Below are 19289 nucleotides of genomic sequence, written 5' to 3'. Positions count from 1 at the left end.
CTTACCGGTGAGTGCCATCTCTTATCTTCATACCTCATATACAAAGATTAGTAATGATCCCAGCTTTGACTTCTCGATGTTTGACACCACTTTCCCCAAATCAGGTAAACCTGTCTCACTTCGTAACATGAAAGTTACACCTGTTGCAGTACACAAAACCAGTGTATCTCTTAAAGACTCCTCAAACAAAACCTACAGTACTGCAGAGACTGAGAAGATCTTAACAAAAGACCCATGCAGAGAATGTCCTCTACATAAGAAACCACACTCATTGCTGAAATGCAGAGGATTTAGAGAAAAACTTCTCAGGGATCGCAAAACTTTCCTCAAGGAAAACCACATATGCTACAGGTGTTGTTCATCAACCTCTCATCTTGCAAAAGACTGTACCGCGAACATCAAATGCTCTGAATGCGACAGTGAAGAGCACAATACAGCTTTACAGCCTGGGCCAGCTCCATGGACTCTCAGACACTCAGACCAGGCTGTAGAACACGGCGGGGAGGAGAGAGACACAGCACCTCCTGAAGGGACACCCCAGTGCACCTAAGTCTGTGGAGAAGGTCTTAGTAACAACAGGTGTGAGTGAAGAAAAAGGCAGAAGAGCTACTGGTTTTCAAATCGAATCCATAAGTGGTGAAGCATCCCTGCCTCTACCTAGCTTGATCGAATGCAATCAGATCCCAAAAAATAGAGAAGAGATTCCTACACCTGAGGCAGCATTACATCATGGACATCTAAAAACCATAGCGCATCTCATACCCGCACTCGACCCAGAGGCCCAAATAGTACTTCTGCTTGGAAGAGATATCATAAGAGTCCACAGGGTGAGAAAGCAAATAAACGGTCCTCACAGTTCTCCATATGCTCAGAGGCTTGACCTGGGGTGGGTCATTATAGGTGATGTCTGCCAAGGGCAGGGATGGGCAAACTGCGGCTCTCCAGCTGTTGTAAAACTACAAATCCCATCATGCCCTGCTGTAGGCTGATACCTGAAGGCAGACTGGGCATACTGAGATTTGTACTTTTACAACAGCTGGAGAGCCGCAGTTTGCCCATCCCTGACAAAGGGAATGTACAGTCGTGGCCAAAAGTTTTGAGAATGACACAAATATTAGTTTTCACAAAGTTTGCTGCTAAACTGCTTTTAGATCTTTGTTTCAGTTGTTTCTGTGATGTAGTGAAATATAATTACACGCACTTCATACGTTTCAAAGGCTTTTATCGACAATTACATGACATTTATGCAAAGAGTCAGTATTTGCAGTGTTGGCCCTTCTTTTTCAGGACCTCTGCAATCCGACTGGGCATGCTCTCAATCAACTTCTGGGCCAATTCCTGACTGATAGCAACTAGAGTTGAGCGAACACCTGGATGTTCGGGTTCGAGAAGTTCGGCCGAACTTCCCGTAAATGTTCGGGATCCGAACCGAACTTCGTCCCGAACCCCATTGAAGTCAATGGGGACCCGAACTTTTGGGCACTAAAAAGGCTGTAAAACAGCCCAGGAAAGAGCTAGAGGCCTGCAAAAGGCAGCAAAATGTAGGTAAATCCCCTGCAAACAAATGTGGATAGGGAAATGAATTAAAATAAAAATTAAAAAAATAAAAATGAACCAATATCAATTGGACAGAAGTCCCATAGCAGAGAATCTGGCTTCACGTCAGTAGAGAATCAGTCTCTTCATGCCATAGCAAAGAATCTGGCTTCATGTCAGCACAGAATCAGTCTCTTCAAGCCATAGCAGAGAATCTGGCTTCATGTCAGCACAGAATCAGTCATTATGTCATAGCAGAGAATCAGGCTTCACGTCACCCACCACTGGAACAGGCCACTGTCACACATTTAGGCCCCGGCACCCAGACAGAGGAGAGCGGTCCCGTAACAGAGAATCTGGCCTTATGTCAGCGCAGAATCTGTCTTCATGTCATAGCAGAGAATCAGGCTTCACGTCACCCACCACTGGAACAGGCCACTGTCACACATTAAGGCCCCGGCACCCAGGCAGAGGAGAGAGGTCCCGTAACAGAGAATCTGGCCTTATGTCAGCGCAGAATCTGTATTCATGTCATAGCAGAGAATCAGGCTTCACGTCACCCACCACTGGAACAGGCCACTGTCACACATTTAGGCCCAGGCACCCAGGCAGAGGAGAGAGGTCCCGTAACAGAGAATCTGGCCTTATGTCAGCGCAGAATCTGTATTCATGTCATAGCAGAGAATCAGGCTTCACGTCACCCACCACTGGAACAGGCCACTGTCACACATTTAGGCCCAGGCACCCAGGCAGAGGAGAGAGGTCCCGTAACAGAGAATCTGGCCTTATGTCAGCGCAGAATCTGTTTTCATGTCATAGCAGAGAATCAGGCTTCACGTCACCCACCACTGGTACAGGCCACTGTCACACATTTAGGCCCCGGCACCCAGGCAGAGGAGAGATGTCCCGTAACAGAGAATCTGGCCTTATGTCAGCGCAGAATCTGTATTCATGTCATAGCAGAGAATCAGGCTTCACGTCACCCACCACTGGAACAGGCCACTGTCACACATTTAGGCCCAGGCACCCAGGCAGAGGAGAGAGGTCCCGTAACAGAGAATCTGGCCTTATGTCAGCGCAGAATCTGTATTCATGTCATAGCAGAGAATCAGGCTTCACGTCACCCACCACTGGAACAGGCCACTGTCACACATTTAGGCCCCGGCACCCATGCAGAGGAGAGAGGTCCCGTAACAGAGAATCTGGCCTTATGTCAGCGCAGAATCTGTATTCATATCATAGCAGAGAATCAGGCTTCACGTCACCCACCACTGGAACAGGCCACTGTCACACATTTAGGCCCAGGCACCCAGGCAGAGGAGAGAGGTCCCTTAACAGAGAATCTGGCCTTATGTCAGCGCAGAATCTGTATTCATGTCATAGCAGAGAATCAGGCTTCACGTCACCCACCACTGGAACAGGCCACTGTCACACATTTAGGCCCAGGCACCCAGGCAGAGGAGAGAGGTCCCGTAACAGAGAATCTGGCCTTATGTCAGCGCAGAATCTGTATTCATGTCATAGCAGAGAATCAGGCTTCACGTCACCCACCACTGGAACAGGCCACTGTCACACATTTAGGCCCAGGCACCCAGGCAGAGGAGAGAGGTCCCGTAACAGAGAATCTGGCCTTATGTCAGCGCAGAATCTGTTTTCATGTCATAGCAGAGAATCAGGCTTCACGTCACCCACCACTGGTACAGGCCACTGTCACACATTTAGGCCCCGGCACCCAGGCAGAGGAGAGATGTCCCGTAACAGAGAATCTGGCCTTATGTCAGCGCAGAATCTGTATTCATGTCATAGCAGAGAATCAGGCTTCACGTCACCCACCACTGGAACAGGCCACTGTCACACATTTAGGCCCAGGCACCCAGGCAGAGGAGAGAGGTCCCGTAACAGAGAATCTGGCCTTATGTCAGCGCAGAATCTGTATTCATGTCATAGCAGAGAATCAGGCTTCACGTCACCCACCACTGGAACAGGCCACTGTCACACATTTAGGCCCCGGCACCCATGCAGAGGAGAGAGGTCCCTTAACAGAGAATCTGGCCTTATGTCAGCGCAGAATCTGTATTCATATCATAGCAGAGAATCAGGCTTCACGTCACCCACCACTGGAACAGGCCACTGTCACACATTTAGGCCCAGGCACCCAGGCAGAGGAGAGAGGTCCCTTAACAGAGAATCTGGCCTTATGTCAGCGCAGAATCTGTATTCATGTCATAGCAGAGAATCAGGCTTCACGTCACCCACCACTGGAACAGGCCACTGTCACACATTTAGGCCCAGGCACCCAGGCAGAGGAGAGAGGTCCCGTAACAGAGAATCTGGCCTTATGTCAGCACAGAATCTGTATTCATGTCATAGCAGAGAATCAGGCTTCACGTCACCCACCACTGCAACAGGCCACTGTTACACATTTAGGCCCAGGCACCCAGGCAGAGGAGAGAGGTCCCGTAACAGAGAATCTGGCCTTATGTCAGCGCAGAATCTGTATTCATGTCATAGCAGAGAATCAGGCTTCACGTCACCCACCACTGGAACAGGCCACTGTCACACATTTAGGCCCAGGCACCCAGGCAGAGGAGAGAGGTCCCTTAACAGAGAATCTGGCCTTATGTCAGCGCAGAATCTGTATTCATGTCATAGCAGAGAATCAGGCTTCACGTCACCCACCACTGGAACAGGCCACTGTCACACATTTAGGCCCAGGCACCCAGGCAGAGGAGAGAGGTCCCATAACAGAGAATCTGGCCTTATGTCAGCACAGAATCTGTATTCATGTCATAGCAGAGAATCAGGCTTCACGTCACCCACCACTGGAACAGGCCACTGTCACACATTTAGGCCCCGGCACCCAGACAGAGGAGAGGTTCATTCAACTTTGGGTTGCCCCGCAATATAATGGTAAAATGAAATTAAAAATAGTATTGAATGAGGAAGAGCCCTGGAGTAGAATAATATATTGTTAAGTGGAGGTAGTTAATATCTAATCTGCACAAGGGATGGACAGGTCCTGTGGGATCCATGCCTGGTTCATTTTTATGAACGTCAGCTTGTCCACATTGGCTATAGACAGGCGGCTGCGTTTGTCTGTAATGACGCCCCCTGCCGTGCTGAATAGACGTTCAGACAAAACGCTGGCCGCCGGGCAGGCCAGCACCTCCAAGGCATAAAAGGCTAGCTCTGGCCACGTGGACAATTTGGAGACCCAGAAGTTGAATGGGGCCGAACCATCAGTCAGTACGTGGAGGGGTGTGCACAGGTACTGTTCCACCATGTTAGTGAAATGTTGCCTTCTGCTAACACGTTCCGTATCATGTGGTGGTGCACTTAGCTGTGGCGTGTTGACAAAACTTTTCCACATCTCTGCCATGCTAACCCTGCCCTCAGAGGAGCTGGGCGTGACACAGCTGCGTTGGCGACCTCTTGCTCCTCCTCTGCCTTCGCCTTGGGCTTCCACTGGTTCCCCTGTGACATTTGGGAATGCTCTCAGTAGCGCGTCTACCAACGTGCGCTTGTACTCGCGCATCTTCCTATCATGCTCCAGTGTAGGAAGTAAGGTGGGCACATTGTCTTTGTACCGGGGATCCAGCAGGGTGGCAACCCAGTAGTCCGCACACGTTAAAATGTGGGCAACTCTGCTGTCGTTGCGCAGGCACTGCAGCATGTAGTCGCTCATGTGTGCCAGGCTGCCCAGAGGTAAGGACAAGCTGTCCTCTGTGGGAGGCGTATCGTCATCGTCCTGTGTTTCCCCCCAGCCACGCACCAGTGATGGGCCCGAGCTGCTTTGGGTGCCACCCCGCTGTGAACATGCTTCATCCTCCTCCACCTCCTCCTCATCCTCGTCCTCCTCGTCCTCCAGTAGTGGGCCCTGTCTGGCCACATTTGTACCTGGCCTCTGGTGTTGCAAAAAACCTCCCTCTGAGTCACTTCGAAGAGACTGGCCTGAAAGTGCTAAAAATGACCCCTCTTCCTCCTCTTCCTCCTGGGCCACCTCCTCTTCCATCATCGCCCTAAGTGTTTTCTCAAGGAGACATAGAAGTGGTATTGTAACGCTGATAACGGCGTCATCGCCACTGGCCATGTTGGTGGAGTACTCGAAACAGCGCAACAGGGCACACAGGTCTCGCATGGAGGCCCAGTCATTGGTGGTGAAGTGGGTCTGATCCACAGTGTGACTGACCCGTGCGTGCTGCAGCTGAAACTCCACTATGGCCTGCTGCTGCTCGCACAGTCTGTCCAGCATATGCAAGGTGGAGTTCCACCTGGTGGGCACGTCGCATATGAGGCGGTGAGCGGGAAGGCCGAAGTTACGCTGTAGCGCAGACAGGCGAGCAGCGGCAGGGTGTGAACGCCGGAAGCGCGAACAGACGGCCCGCACTTTATGCAGCAGCTCTGACATGTCGGGGTAGTTGCGAATGAACTTCTGCACCACCAAATTCAGCACATGCGCCAGGCAAGGGATGTGCGTCAAACCGGCTAGTCCCAGAGCTGCAACGAGATTTCGCCCATTATCGCACACCACCAGGCCGGGCTTGAGGCTCACCGGCAGCAACCACTCGTCGGTCTGTTGTTCTATACCCCGCCACAACTCCTGTGCGGTGTGGGGCCTGTCCCCCAAACATATGAGTTTCAGAATGGCCTGCTGACGTTTACCCCGTGCTGTGCTGAAGTTGGTGGTGAAGGTGTGTGGCTGACTGGATGAGCAGGTGGAAGAAGAGGAGGAGGAAGCTGAGTAGGAGGAGGAGGAGACAGGAGGCAAAGAATGTTGCCCTGCGATCCTTGGCGGTGGAAGGACGTGCGCCAAATAGCTCTCCGCCTGGGGCCCAGCCGCCACTATATTTACCCAGTGTGCAGTTAGGGAGATATAGCGTCCCTGGCCGTGCTTACTGGTCCACGTATCTGTGGTTAGGTGGACCTTGCCACAGATGGCGTTGCGCAGTGCACACTTGATTTTATCGGACACTTGTTTGTGCAGGGAAGGCACGGCTCTCTTGGAGAAGTAGTGGCGGCTGGGAACAACATACTGTGGGACAGCAAGTGACATGAGCTGTTTGAAGCTGTGTGTGTCCACCAGCCTAAATGACAGCATTTCATAGGCCAGTAGTTTAGAAATGCTGGCATTCAGGGCCAGGGATCGAGGGTGGCTAGGTGGGAATTTACGCTTTCTCTCAAATGTTTGTGAGATGGAGAGCTGATTGCTGCCGTGTGACATGGTTGAGATGCTTGGTGACGCAGGTGGTGGTGTTGGTGGTACATCCCATGTTTGCTGGGCGGCAGGTGCCAACGTTCCTCCAGAGGCGTAGGAAGAGGCCGAGGCGGCGGCAGCAGCAGCAGAAGAGGCCGAGGCGGTGGCAGCAGCAGAAGAGGCCGAGGCGGCAGCAGCAGAAGAGGTAGCAGGGGGAGCCTGAGTGACTTCCTTGTTTTTAAGTTGTTTACTCCACTGCAGTTCATGCTTTGCATGCAGGTGCCTGGTCATGCAGGTTGTGCTAAGGTTCAGAACGTTAATGCCTCGCTTCAGGCTCTGATGGCACAGCGTGCAAACCACTCGGGTCTTGTCGTCAGCACATTGTTTGAAGAAGTGCCATGCCAGGGAACTCCTTGAAGCTGCCTTTGGGGTGCTCGGTCCCAGATGGCGGCGGTCAGTAGCAGGCGTAGTCTCTTGGCGGCGGGTGTTCTGATTTTGCCCACTGCTCCCTCTTTTGCTACGCTGTTGGCTCGGTCTCACCACTGCCTCTTCCTCCGAACTCTGAAAGTCAGTGGCACGACCTTCATTCCATGTGGGGTCTAGGACCTCATCGTCCCCTGCATCGTCTTCCACCCAGTCTTGACCCCTGACCTCCTGTTCAGTCTGCACACTGCAGAAAGACGCAGCAGTTGGCACCTGTGTTTCGTCATCATCAGAGACGTGCTGAGTAGTGTTGGGCGCGAATATTCGCAATGCGAATATTTCGTGCGAATATCGCATATTCGCGATTTCGCGATTTTTTCGAATATCATGCCATAAATTCGATATTGCGAATATTCGCGTTGATTAAATTAGATGATACACAATAAGTTCACGAACTTCAGTTCACTTGTGTTGATAAATGAGTTTGAGTGACTCTGAGTTTCATTCATTTAAGGTGTTGTTTTGCATCAAGGCTCTTTTTCAAAGCCATAGCCAAAATCCTGCCTTTTTTGCGATTTTTCGTAATGCGATTTTTATTAAGCGATGCGATTTCTTTCACACGTGCTATTCTTCCTGCGCATTGATTGACTTGACCATCCCGGCCATGAAAGTTAAAGTGTTTTTGCGATTTTTTTGCCATGCGATTTTTTTCCCGCTTGCGAATTCGTAAACGCTGCGAATTGCGAATATATTCAAAAATTCGCATACACGAATATTCTATGCCTTGCACAGTATAAACTATCTAAATCTCAATTGGACCACAAGCTAGAAGCAGGCTGCTTGTAGCTTGTGGTGGAAATTAAATTGGTAGGGTGTCATGGTCTTACCTGCTTGCTGCTCTCCTTCGTTTGACATGTGCTGGCGGCCATCTTGGGTCCTGGGTTTCTTGTAGCCTTCCACCCTGCGGCTCCTCCTTCCCCTGGGAGGAGCTGGATGCCTAGCTCATATATATAGGAGGTCTGTGGCTTTAGTTCCTTGCTTGGTCCTCTTGTGTTCACATGCTTCTAAGACTGCTGCTGCTTCTGGTTCCTGATCCTGGCTTCGTCTGACTACCCTGCTGGTTCCTGATCCTGGCTTCGTCTGACTACCCTGCTGGTTCCTGATCCTGCCTTCGTCTGACTACCCTGCTGGTTCCTGATCCTGGCTTCGTCTGACTACCCTGCTGGTTCCTGATCCTGGCTTCGTCTGACTACCCTTCTGGTTCCTGACCTCTGGCTTCGCAAAGACTCTGCTCGGTTTCACCATCCGTTTGGACTTTTGCTTTACAGCTTTATTTTCAATAAAGCCTTCTATTTTCACTTATCTCTTGTTGTACGTCTGGTTCATGGTTCCGTGACATTAGGACCAAGCCATGAATTCTGACGGTACAGGGCCATCCTCGCTACCCACGCTGGTTGCCAGACTTGATCAGCAGGATCACCTGTTGGGTCGGTTCGCTGTGGCGTTGCAAACCCTGCTTGAACGCACGGCTCATTTCGCTCCCGTTGCCGATGGGTCGGTTGTCGCTCCTGGGCTCGCTCCTACTGCCGCTCCGGTTGTTGCGCCAGAGTCTACCCCGACACCTGTTGTTGCGCCTGCGGTGTTTCGGGGTATGACCGGTTCTGCCCCTCTTCCACAGCGCTTTGGGGGAGAGCCAACTCAGTGCCGAGGTTTCCTTAACCAGGTGGGCATTTATTTCGAGTTGCTGCCACATGCCTTTCCTACTGAGAGATCAAAGGTGGGCTTCTTGATCTCGCTGCTCTCGGACAAGGCCTTGGCCTGGGCCAGCCCTTTATGGGAGAACAAAAATCCGGTGGTTGCCGAGTTTTCCGGTTTTGTTGCTTCTCTTCGGAAGGTATTCGATGTGCCGGCTCGTGCTGCCTCTGCTGCGAAGCTCCTTATGTCCATCAGACAGGGTTCACGATCCGTAGCTGAATACGCCATTGAGTTTCGTACCCTGGCAGCAGAGGTGGGCTGGAATAATGAGGCTCTGGTCGCTGCTTTCTCTCATGGTCTCTCGGATGCCTTGAAGGATGAGGTTGCAGCTAAGGACCTACCAGTTGAGCTCGAGTCTCTTATTTCTTTCCTGATTTTGATTGACACCAGACTCAGGGAGAGACCTTCCTTTAAGGAGAACCTGCGGAGGTCTTCTAACAGATTGGTGCCTACGTTTGCTGTCCCACCCGTGCCTCCCTCTCCTCCCACGCCTCCTGGGGATGACTTGTCTGGGGGTGAACCCATGCAGCTGGGGTTTGCTCGCCTGTCCGAGGGGGAGAGGGCACTCCGGAGACGCGAGGGCCGATGCATGTACTGTGGTCTCGGTGGGCATTTTCGGTTGGCATGTCCGAAACGTCCGGGAAACGCTCGTACCCTGAGATCCTGTCGGGGGCAGATCTTGGGTGGAGTCTCCTCGTCCCCGGTTTCCCATGTTGACAAACCACTGATCACTGTTGTCCTCTCCTGGGTCGGGGGCTCGGTGACGACCCAGGCGTTGGTGGACTCTGGTGCTGGTGGTTTGTTCATTGATAGTGTGTTCGCTGCCGCCAATTCCATTCCTCTGCAGGCTCGAGGTTCCCCACTGGCTCTTGAGGCGATAGACGGCAGACCCCTTCTGCCGCCACACGTGACTCATGAGACCCTTCCAGTGGGGATAGCCATTGGTGCCGTTCACAGAGAGTCGGTCTGCCTCCAGGTTATTTCGTCTCCACACTACTCGGTGGTCTTGGGGTACCCCTGGCTCCAGAAGCATAATCCGACTTTCGATTGGAGATCGGTCGAGATCCTCTCGTGGTCACCGCAGTGTGGGGCTAGTTGCATCCATGGGTCTGTCAAGTTGCTGTGTACTTCCTCGGACTCTCTGTTGCCTCCTGAATACGAGGAGTACCGGGATGTATTCGATAAGGTGCGCGCGGTTGCCCTACCTCCGCACCGCCCATACGATTGTGCCATAGAGTTACAATCTGGTGCCGTTCCTCCTCGTGGCAAAGTCTATCCACTGTCGGTAGCGGAGAATGAGGCCATGGAGGAGTACGTGAGGGAGGCGCTTTCACGCGGACACATTCGCAAATCTTCGTCCCCGGCAGGGGCTGGATTTTTCTTTGTGAAAAAGAAGGGCGGTGAGTTGAGGCCTTGCATCGATTACAGGGGTCTCAATCGCATCACGATCAAGAACGCTTACCCGATACCCTTGATTTCCGAGCTGTTCGATCGCCTTAAAGGGGCCACGGTCTTTACCAAACTCGACCTGAGGGCGGCATATAACCTGGTAAGGATCAAGGCGGGCGATGAGTGGAAGACCGCGTTTAACACCAGGACCGGTCATTACGAATCCTTGGTTATGCCCTTTGGGTTGTGCAATGCGCCCGCAGTCTTTCAGGAATTCATCAACGATGTTTTCCGTGACCTGTTGCAGCAGTGTGTGGTAGTCTATTTGGATGACATCTTGGTATATTCTGAATCCATGGAGGCCCACATTCTGGATGTCAGACGAGTGTTGCAACGGTTACGAGAGAACAAGCTGTTCGGTAAGCTTGAGAAATGCGAATTTCACCGATCCCAGGTAACCTTCTTAGGTTACATCATTTCCGCTGAGGGGTTTTCCATGGATCCTGAGAAGGTTTCGGCTGTCTTACAGTGGCCCCAGCCCAGTGGTCTTCGTTCCCTGCAGCGCTTTTTGGGCTTCGCCAATTATTATCGGAAGTTCATCAGGGACTTTTCCATGCTGGCCAAGCCTCTCACGGATCTGACCAGGAAGGGCAGTAATTCCCAGGTCTGGCCGCTCGAGGCCATCCGAGCTTTTGAGGCCCTAAAGTCCGCCTTTGTGTCGGCTCCGATTCTGTCGCATCCCAACTATGGGTTGCCCTTTGTCCTCGAGGTGGACGCGTCTGAGACGGGAGTAGGCGCCCTTCTGTCTCAGCGTAGAACACCAGAGGGTCCTCTGCTTCCTTGTGGGTTTTACTCCCGGAAACTGTCTTCCGCGGAGTGCAACTATCAGATTGGTGACAGGGAGTTATTGGCCATCGTGCAGGCCCTTAAAGAATGGAGGCACTTGCTCGAGGGTTCGGTGGTTCCGGTTCTCATCCTGACGGACCACAAGAATCTGACCTACCTTTCTGAGGCCAAGAGATTGACACCACGTCAGGCCAGATGGGCTCTGTTCTTGTCACGTTTTAATTACGTGGTCTCCTACCTACCCGGTTCCAAGAACATCAGGGCGGATGCCTTATCACGGCAGTACTCCGAGCTGTCCAGGGAGGAGTCGATTCCGACTTCGGTCATACCTCCGAATCAGATCCTGGCCGCCATTCGCACCAGCCTGACCTCTCCCCTGGGTGAGCAGATTTTGGCGGCTCAATCTGGTGCTCCCTCTGGGAGACCCAACGGCAGATGTTTTGTGCCTGAGGAGTTGCGCACTCGGTTGTTGCGAACCTACCATAACTCCAAGACCGCGGGGCATCCTGGAAAGAATCAGCTGTCCTGGGCTGTTTCACGTCTGTTCTGGTGGCCTTCCCTACGTTCCGACATCGCCGCATATGTAGCGGCATGCTCCGTTTGTGCCCAGAGTAAGTCCCCTCGGCACCTTCCGTTGGGCCTTCTGCAACCCATAGCCACCGGGGAGCGCCCATGGTCACACCTGGGGATGGATTTCATTGTGGACCTCCCTGCATCCCGAGGCCATACGGTCATTCTCATGATTGTGGATCGGTTTTCCAAAATGTGCCACTGTGTTCCTCTCAACAAGTTACCCTCTGCACAAGAGTTGGCCACGATTTTTGCCAGGGAGGTCTTCCGGTTGCACGGTTTGCCTAAGGAGATTGTGTCGGATCGGGGGAGTCAGTTTGTGTCCAGGTTCTGGCGCGCCTTTTGCTCCCAGTTGGGGATTCATCTCTCCTTCTCCTCGGCCTACCACCCTCAGTCCAATGGGGCCGCAGAACGATCCAATCAGGCCTTGGAGCAATTCCTTCGTTGCTATGTCTCCGATCACCAAGACAATTGGGTTGACCTCCTGCCTTGGGCTGAGTTTGCCAGGAACACGGCGGTGAACTCTTCCTCTGGGACGTCTCCCTTCATGGCCAATTATGGGTTCCAACCTGCCGTGTTACCGGAGGTATTCTCTCCCCAGGATATTCCGGCTGTGGAGGATCACCTTTCCGTCCTACGTGCTTCTTGGGTACAGATCCAGAAGTCCCTTGAGGTCTCTGCGCAGCGCCAGAGATTCCAGGCTGATCGCAGACGTGCGCCTGCTCCTTCCTACCAGGTCGGAGACCGTGTATGGTTGTCCACCCGCAACCTCAACCTTCGAGTGCCCACTCCCAAGCTGGCGCCTCGCTTTGTTGGTCCCTTCCGAGTGCTTCGCAGGGTAAACCCGGTAGCCTATGCCCTTGCGCTTCCTCCTGGCATGCGGATCTCCAACGTGTTTCATGTCTCCCTGTTGAAGCCACTGGTGTGTAATCGTTTCACTTCCTCGGTTCCTCGGCCTCGTCCGGTCCAAGTGGGCAATCGTGAGGAATATGAGGTGAGCAATATCCTGGACTCACGCCTGGTCCGCGGTCGGTTGCAGTTTTTGGTCCATTGGCGTGGTTATGGTCCAGAGGAGCGTTCCTGGGTTCCCTCCGCAGATGTCCATGCTCCTGCCTTGCTCCGAGCCTTCCACGCACGCTTCCCTCAGAAACCGTTTTGTGCTCCGCGGAGGAGGGGCCCTTGAGGGGGAGGTACTGTCATGGTCTTACCTGCTTGCTGCTCTCCTTCGTTTGACATGTGCTGGCGGCCATCTTGGGTCCTGGGTTTCTTGTAGCCTTCCACCCTGCGGCTCCTCCTTCCCCTGGGAGGAGCTGGATGCCTAGCTCATATATATAGGAGGTCTGTGGCTTTAGTTCCTTGCTTGGTCCTCTTGTGTTCACATGCTTCTAAGACTGCTGCTGCTTCTGGTTCCTGATCCTGGCTTCGTCTGACTACCCTGCTGGTTCCTGATCCTGGCTTCGTCTGACTACCCTGCTGGTTCCTGATCCTGCCTTCGTCTGACTACCCTGCTGGTTCCTGATCCTGGCTTCGTCTGACTACCCTGCTGGTTCCTGATCCTGGCTTCGTCTGACTACCCTTCTGGTTCCTGACCTCTGGCTTCGCAAAGACTCTGCTCGGTTTCACCATCCGTTTGGACTTTTGCTTTACAGCTTTATTTTCAATAAAGCCTTCTATTTTCACTTATCTCTTGTTGTACGTCTGGTTCATGGTTCCGTGACATAGGGTGAGGTGAGACTTCCAATCATCACTTAATTATAAAGTTTACACTAATTTTAGTTCAGTTTGCGATTTTTTTTCGTAATGCGAATTTATGCGAATATATCATTTCCGTCAAAGTACATAGATCCCGCCCTTCTGTCTTTTTGTCCAATGAAAATGATGTACCTACAGTTGTCATAGGTTAGCAACCTCCCTAGCAACCAATCGGAAAGCTCCCCACCTCTTTACTATATAATATTCTTCCCAGCAGCCATTCTGTGCAGTTTTACTTGGAGTTGGTTGTGTTAGGATCTAAAAACTGTGCTGTGCTGTGTGGTGTGGAATTGTGCTTTTTTAAAAGCAATATATTTCACAATCTAATTATTAATTCTATAGTGTAGGTTGTAGTAGTAGGGAGTGATTAGTGTAGATTGAGGGAGCTTAAGTTTAGTTATATTGTAGGCTTTAGTTTAGTTTAGTTTTAGTGTTTTAGTTAAGTGTGTTAGTGTATTTCCTTAGGTTATAATAGTTTAGTTTGTGTAGTATTTGTTTTGTGTCTGTCAGTGTCCGTGTTTTACGTTAGATAAAAAAAAAAAGAAAAAAAAAAGTTTATATAGGGTAGTTTTTCTTAGTCTAGTAGGTTTTGTGTCTGTCTGTGTCAGTGTCCGCGTCTTTTGTTAGTTGAAAAAAAAGAAAAAAAAAGTTTATATAGGGTAGTTGTTAAATAGTTTATTAGCTTTTGTGTCTGTCTGTGTCAGAGCCCGCGTCTTTTCTTAGTTGAAAAAAACAAAAAAAAAAGTTTATATAGGGTAGTTTTTCCTTAGTCTAGTAGGTTTTGTGTCTGTCAGTGTCAGTGTCCACGTCTTTTGTTAGTTGAAAGAAAAAAAAAAAAAAAGTTTATATAGGGTAATTGTTCAATAGTTTAGTAGCTTTTGTGTCTGTCTGCATCAGAGTCCGCGTCTTTTTCTTAGTTAAAAAAAAGAAAAAAACTAAAAAAAAAAAGTTTATATAGGGTCGTTTTTCCTTAGTCTAGTAGCTTTTGTGTTTGTCAGTGTCAGTGTCTGTGTCTTTTGTTAGCTAAAAAAAAAAAAAAAAGTTTATATAGGGTAGTTTTTCCTTAGTCTACTAGGTTCTGTGTCTGTCTGCGTCAGTGTCCTTGTCTTCCTTTAGTTTGAAAAAAAAGAAAAAAAAAAAAAAAAGTTTATATAGGGTAGTTGTTGAATAGTTTATTTGCTTTTGTGTCTGTCTGCGTCAGAGTCTGCGTCTTCATAGTTGAAAAAAACAAAAAAAAATTATATAGAGGTTAGGATTTATTAATTTATTGATTTAATTTATTGAATTCGTTTTTCATTTTAGCCCCAGATTCCCCATCCCAATAAAGTTTTCCCCAAATCCCACACTTTTTTTTTTGTCTGTGACAGTAAGACCAATCTCTGACCAGTATGACATCACGCGGGCGTTCTGGAAGTCGTGGTAGGGGAGTTGGTTCCAGTGCTGGACCGCTGCCTGCACGGGACCGCTCCTCTACCCACGGAGGTTCAAGTGTGAGGGGCGTCCGACTAATCAGAGAGTTCTTTGGGCGTGGCAGCCGCCCAATTAGTTCTCAGGATGCCCAACAAGTTGTGGCTATGATGGCACAGTCCAGTGCCACAGAGTCCTCCGGCCCAGCCACAACCAGCAGCAGCAGCATCTGCAGGGTTCCGCCTCCTGCAGAATCAACCCCCACCCCCGAAAATTTATCACCTGATCTTTTTGAGGATGTTGATTCTGATATCTTTGGGCAGGCAACTCAGGAGGAACAGGAGGCAGAACTGCAGTTCAGTCCTCCCCATGGTCAGCAACTCTTGGAAGAGATGGAGGGGGAGATGGTGCCAGTGACATCCCTTCCAATAGGTGCAGGTGGTGTCAGCCACATAACCCCTGTACCTAGTCAGACCCAGGCATCAGCGAGGGGACAGCAGAGCCCGGTCAGGGGCTCTATGTCAGCTGCTCCCCTCTGTTCACCAAGGCTTGGCCCTGGGTCTGACACATCGGGGGATGAAGAGGAGGGTGACCAAGAATGGATGCCACCTCCCTTGTCAGGCATCAGCAGCACTGATGAGGAGGAAGGTCGGCACCGGAGGCAAACGGTGCGCCAGGTTACCAGTGAGTCTAGCAGCAGGGGCTCCACTGGTAATGTCAGCAGTAGGAGGCAGCAGCAGCAGCCACCTCCACCTGTGCGCACCGAGCCCGAACAGACGCAAGTGAGCACCAACCCATCTGACCGGCGGTCGGTGCATAAGTCGCCTGTTTGGGCTTACTTCACCCTGGCAGCTGACGATGTTACAGTAGCAATCTGTCAGCTATGCCGTGCCAGGGTGAAGAGAGGGAGGGTGGTGGCTCGGCTGGGTACTACAGCACTGAACCAGCACCTACGGGTCAACCACTGGCGGGAGTGGGAACAGATGAAGGGTGGTAGCAGCAGCGCCACCAGCAGTGTGCAGGGGACAGCAGCTCCTGCCACAGTACAGCAGCCCCCACAACAGATCCCCGTAAGTCATTCCCACTCCGCCACTCCCTCTCATAGAGGTACTGGGACCGGCAGCCATACCTCTGCCTCCACTGCACCCTCCTCTATCTCCTCCTCCACTGCCGTCCGGCGCCAGCCATCAGTTGCTGACGCTTTTGAACGCACCGCGCCCTATGCCCCCGGGGACCGACGTGTGCGTTCACTCAATGGGCTCCTGGCAAGGGTTCTTGGCCAACATCTGCTCCCTTCCAACCTTGTGGACAGCAATCCGTTCCGGCAGATGTTGGAGCAGGCACAACCCAGATGGCGTGTCCCCAGCCGCCATTACTTTGCCAGGACTGGCGTCCCTGCCCTATACCAGCACCTTGTGGAGAAAGTATGCCTGTCGCTGGATCATGCTGTCAGCGACAGGGTACATCTCACAATGGATGCTTGGACTAGCAGACATGGGCAGGGACGATACTTGAGTTTTACTGCCCATTGGGTGTCCCTCCGAGGCGCCGGGGATCGGCGGCATCAGAGTTTGTGGTGCCGCCGCGGGGTGTCCAGGGGAGAACTGCTGCTCTCCCACAAGCCACTGTCTCCACTGCTGCTGAGCCCCCCAGTAAGCGTCCCCGTAACTATGCAAGTGTGGGGCACGTCCGTTGCCAGGCCGTGCTCCAGCTTGTGAGCTTGGGAGACAGGAGACACACTGGACCTGAAGTTCTGGCCGCACTTCAGGCTCAGGTCCAGAAGTGGCTGACACCCCGTAGGCTCCAGGCAGGTTTGGTTGTCTGTGACAACGGCAGCAACCTACTCGCCGCCCTTCAGGCTGGCAGTCTGACCCACGTGCCCTGCATGGCACATGTCCTCAACCTAGTGGTACAGAAGTTCCTCCGTACGTACCCAGGTTTGAGTGACATTGTGTTAAGGGTACGTAGGATTGCCAGCCATTTCCGACGCTCCCCAACTGCCACCGCGTCCCTGTCCAGACTTCAGCGGGACAACAGCCTGCCCCCTCACAGGCTGATTGTGGACAGTGTGACGCGGTGGAACTCAACCCTCCACATGCTGGAAAGGTTGTGGGAGCAGAGACGGGCGGTGAGGGAATACCTGCTGGACCTAGGCACTTCAGGGCCATCACACCCACTCCCCTATGTCACTAATGCGGAGTGGGGGCAGATACAGCAGGTCTGTCACGTGTTGGCCCCTTTTGAGCAGGCGACCAAGATGGTCAGCGGGGAGCATGTCGGCCTCAATGACGTGCTCCCATTAGTGTTCCTGCTGGACAGGACACTCGATCGCCTGCTTGAAGCTGGGGAGAGTGCCTTGGTGGAGCAAGATGAGGCTGCCTTGCTCCACCAGGACCAGGCCCAGGACGTTGAGGAGGAGGAGGAGGATGACACAGTGGACGTCCAGGAGTTTGGGCCTGGTCAGGAGGGAGAGCCGGTGATGGGGGCACCGTTAGTCCGGGGGTGGGGCAGCTCCAACCGGGAGCAGCAGCAACAGCAGCAGGAGGACCAAGAGGTCATGGTCCCGGGCAGCCATGACGAGTCACAGCGGGCTGTCCTCTTCCCCATGGCTGCCCACATGCTGCGATGCCTCAGGAGGGACCCCCGGATCAAGAGTATTAAGGGGAGGGATGATTATTGGTTGGCCACCCTTTTAGACCCACGATGCAAGGGGAAACTGGAACAGTTTATACCATCAAGTCGGCGGCAGGCCCGGATGGAACAACTGCGGGCCTGTCTGATCAAGCGTCTGGAGCAGACTACCCCTCGGCCTCCAGCTCCAGTTTCCCCCGCCCATCTCACCCAGCAGGTGGCTGGACCCAGCAGCACCAGCCGAGCAGGTGACCTAATGGGTGAGATGAGGCTGTTCTACCAGTCTGCAAGACCCAGTGCAAGCAGCAGCAGCAGCAGCAACCACCAGCGGCTGGCCCGCATGGTGGCAGACTACATGGGGTCCGTTGGTGCTTCCGACAGCATGAGCACTGACGACCCCATGCAGTACTGGGTTGCCAGACTGGACACCTGCCGTGAGCTCGCTCAGTATGCGCTGGAGTTATTGTCTGTCCCCCCCTCCAGCGTACTGTCTGAGCGGACATTCAGCGCGGCAGGTGGGGTGGTGACAGACAAGAGGACCCGTCTGTCCACTGACTCCGTGGACAGACTGACATTCATCAAAATGAACGAGTCCTGGATCGGCAGTGACTTCCTGGCCCCAGCTGTCGGTTCAGGCCGTTGAAGGGTCCCTTGTCCATCCCTCTCCCTCGCTCTCCCTCCGTAAATCCGTTGTTTTTTAACCTTTTTAACTAATTTATTGTCTTATCTTAATATGAAGTTATTTTTTATCCTATTTATGAATTTCTTTTTATATGTGTTGTATATATTTATGAATTTATTGATGAATTTTTTATTGATTTTAATCTGATTTTTAATATTCTTTATTAAGTTATTTTTTTTAATCAAATCTACTCAATTATGAAAAAATTACTTATTAAATTTAATCTTCTCATATGTATATATGTGTCAATATATTTTGAATTAATTTATTAATTTTGGTGAATCATGTACAGAGTCTGATAAAGAAATTTTATTTAATAATTTATTTTAATAATGTCTCTAAATTTCTTTAATCATGTGTTGTGTAGTGTAAATATATGAATTATAGAAAATAATTATATGAATTTTCCCTTAAACATATCTTTTATGTATATATAGACTTAAATATGGATTATGTTTTAATATATATCAATTTTTTAAATTGAAAAAACTCAATAATCTATTGAACTATAATCAAAAATCTATTCAACTATAATCAATGTAGTAGCCATACAGCGCTCCACACGTTGGCTGCACAGGGCTGCTCTCAGTTTCCACATCTGGCACATCCAGTGTGTGTAGCAGAACACAGCGGTAAGGCATCCAGCCTCCCTGTGTGCAGAACCCTTCACGCCAGAGGGCAGTAGTAGTGGCGGGGATTAGCCGCAGCTCTCTCATCCTCCATGTGTCTGTGAGGAGGAAGGGAATACCGGAGCTCTCCCCACCCATACACGATCATCGGTGCCCACACGCGGTGCTCCGTCCTACCGGTGGACCTATCCTTCCTGCACCGGTCTGAACACCGAACTCAGTGAAGATCCAGCTATTCTCAGCAAGGATCTTGACGTGTCCGTAGTGCCTGCTAAGGCTACTTTCACACTAGCGTTCGGAGCGGATCCGTCTGATGTTTCATCAGACGGATCCGCTCCGATAATGCAGACGTTCGCATCCGTTCAGAACGGATGCGTCTGCATTAAAACTTAGAAAATTTTCTAAGTGTGAAAGTTGTCTGAGCGGATCCGTTCAGACTTTACATTGAAAGTCAATGGGGAACGGATCCGCTTGA

This window comes from Bufo bufo, chromosome 1, assembly GCF_905171765.1.
Source record: "Bufo bufo chromosome 1, aBufBuf1.1, whole genome shotgun sequence".
In the NCBI taxonomy this organism is placed as follows: domain Eukaryota; kingdom Metazoa; phylum Chordata; class Amphibia; order Anura; family Bufonidae; genus Bufo; species Bufo bufo.
Note: the sequence above shows the minus strand (reverse complement) of the source record.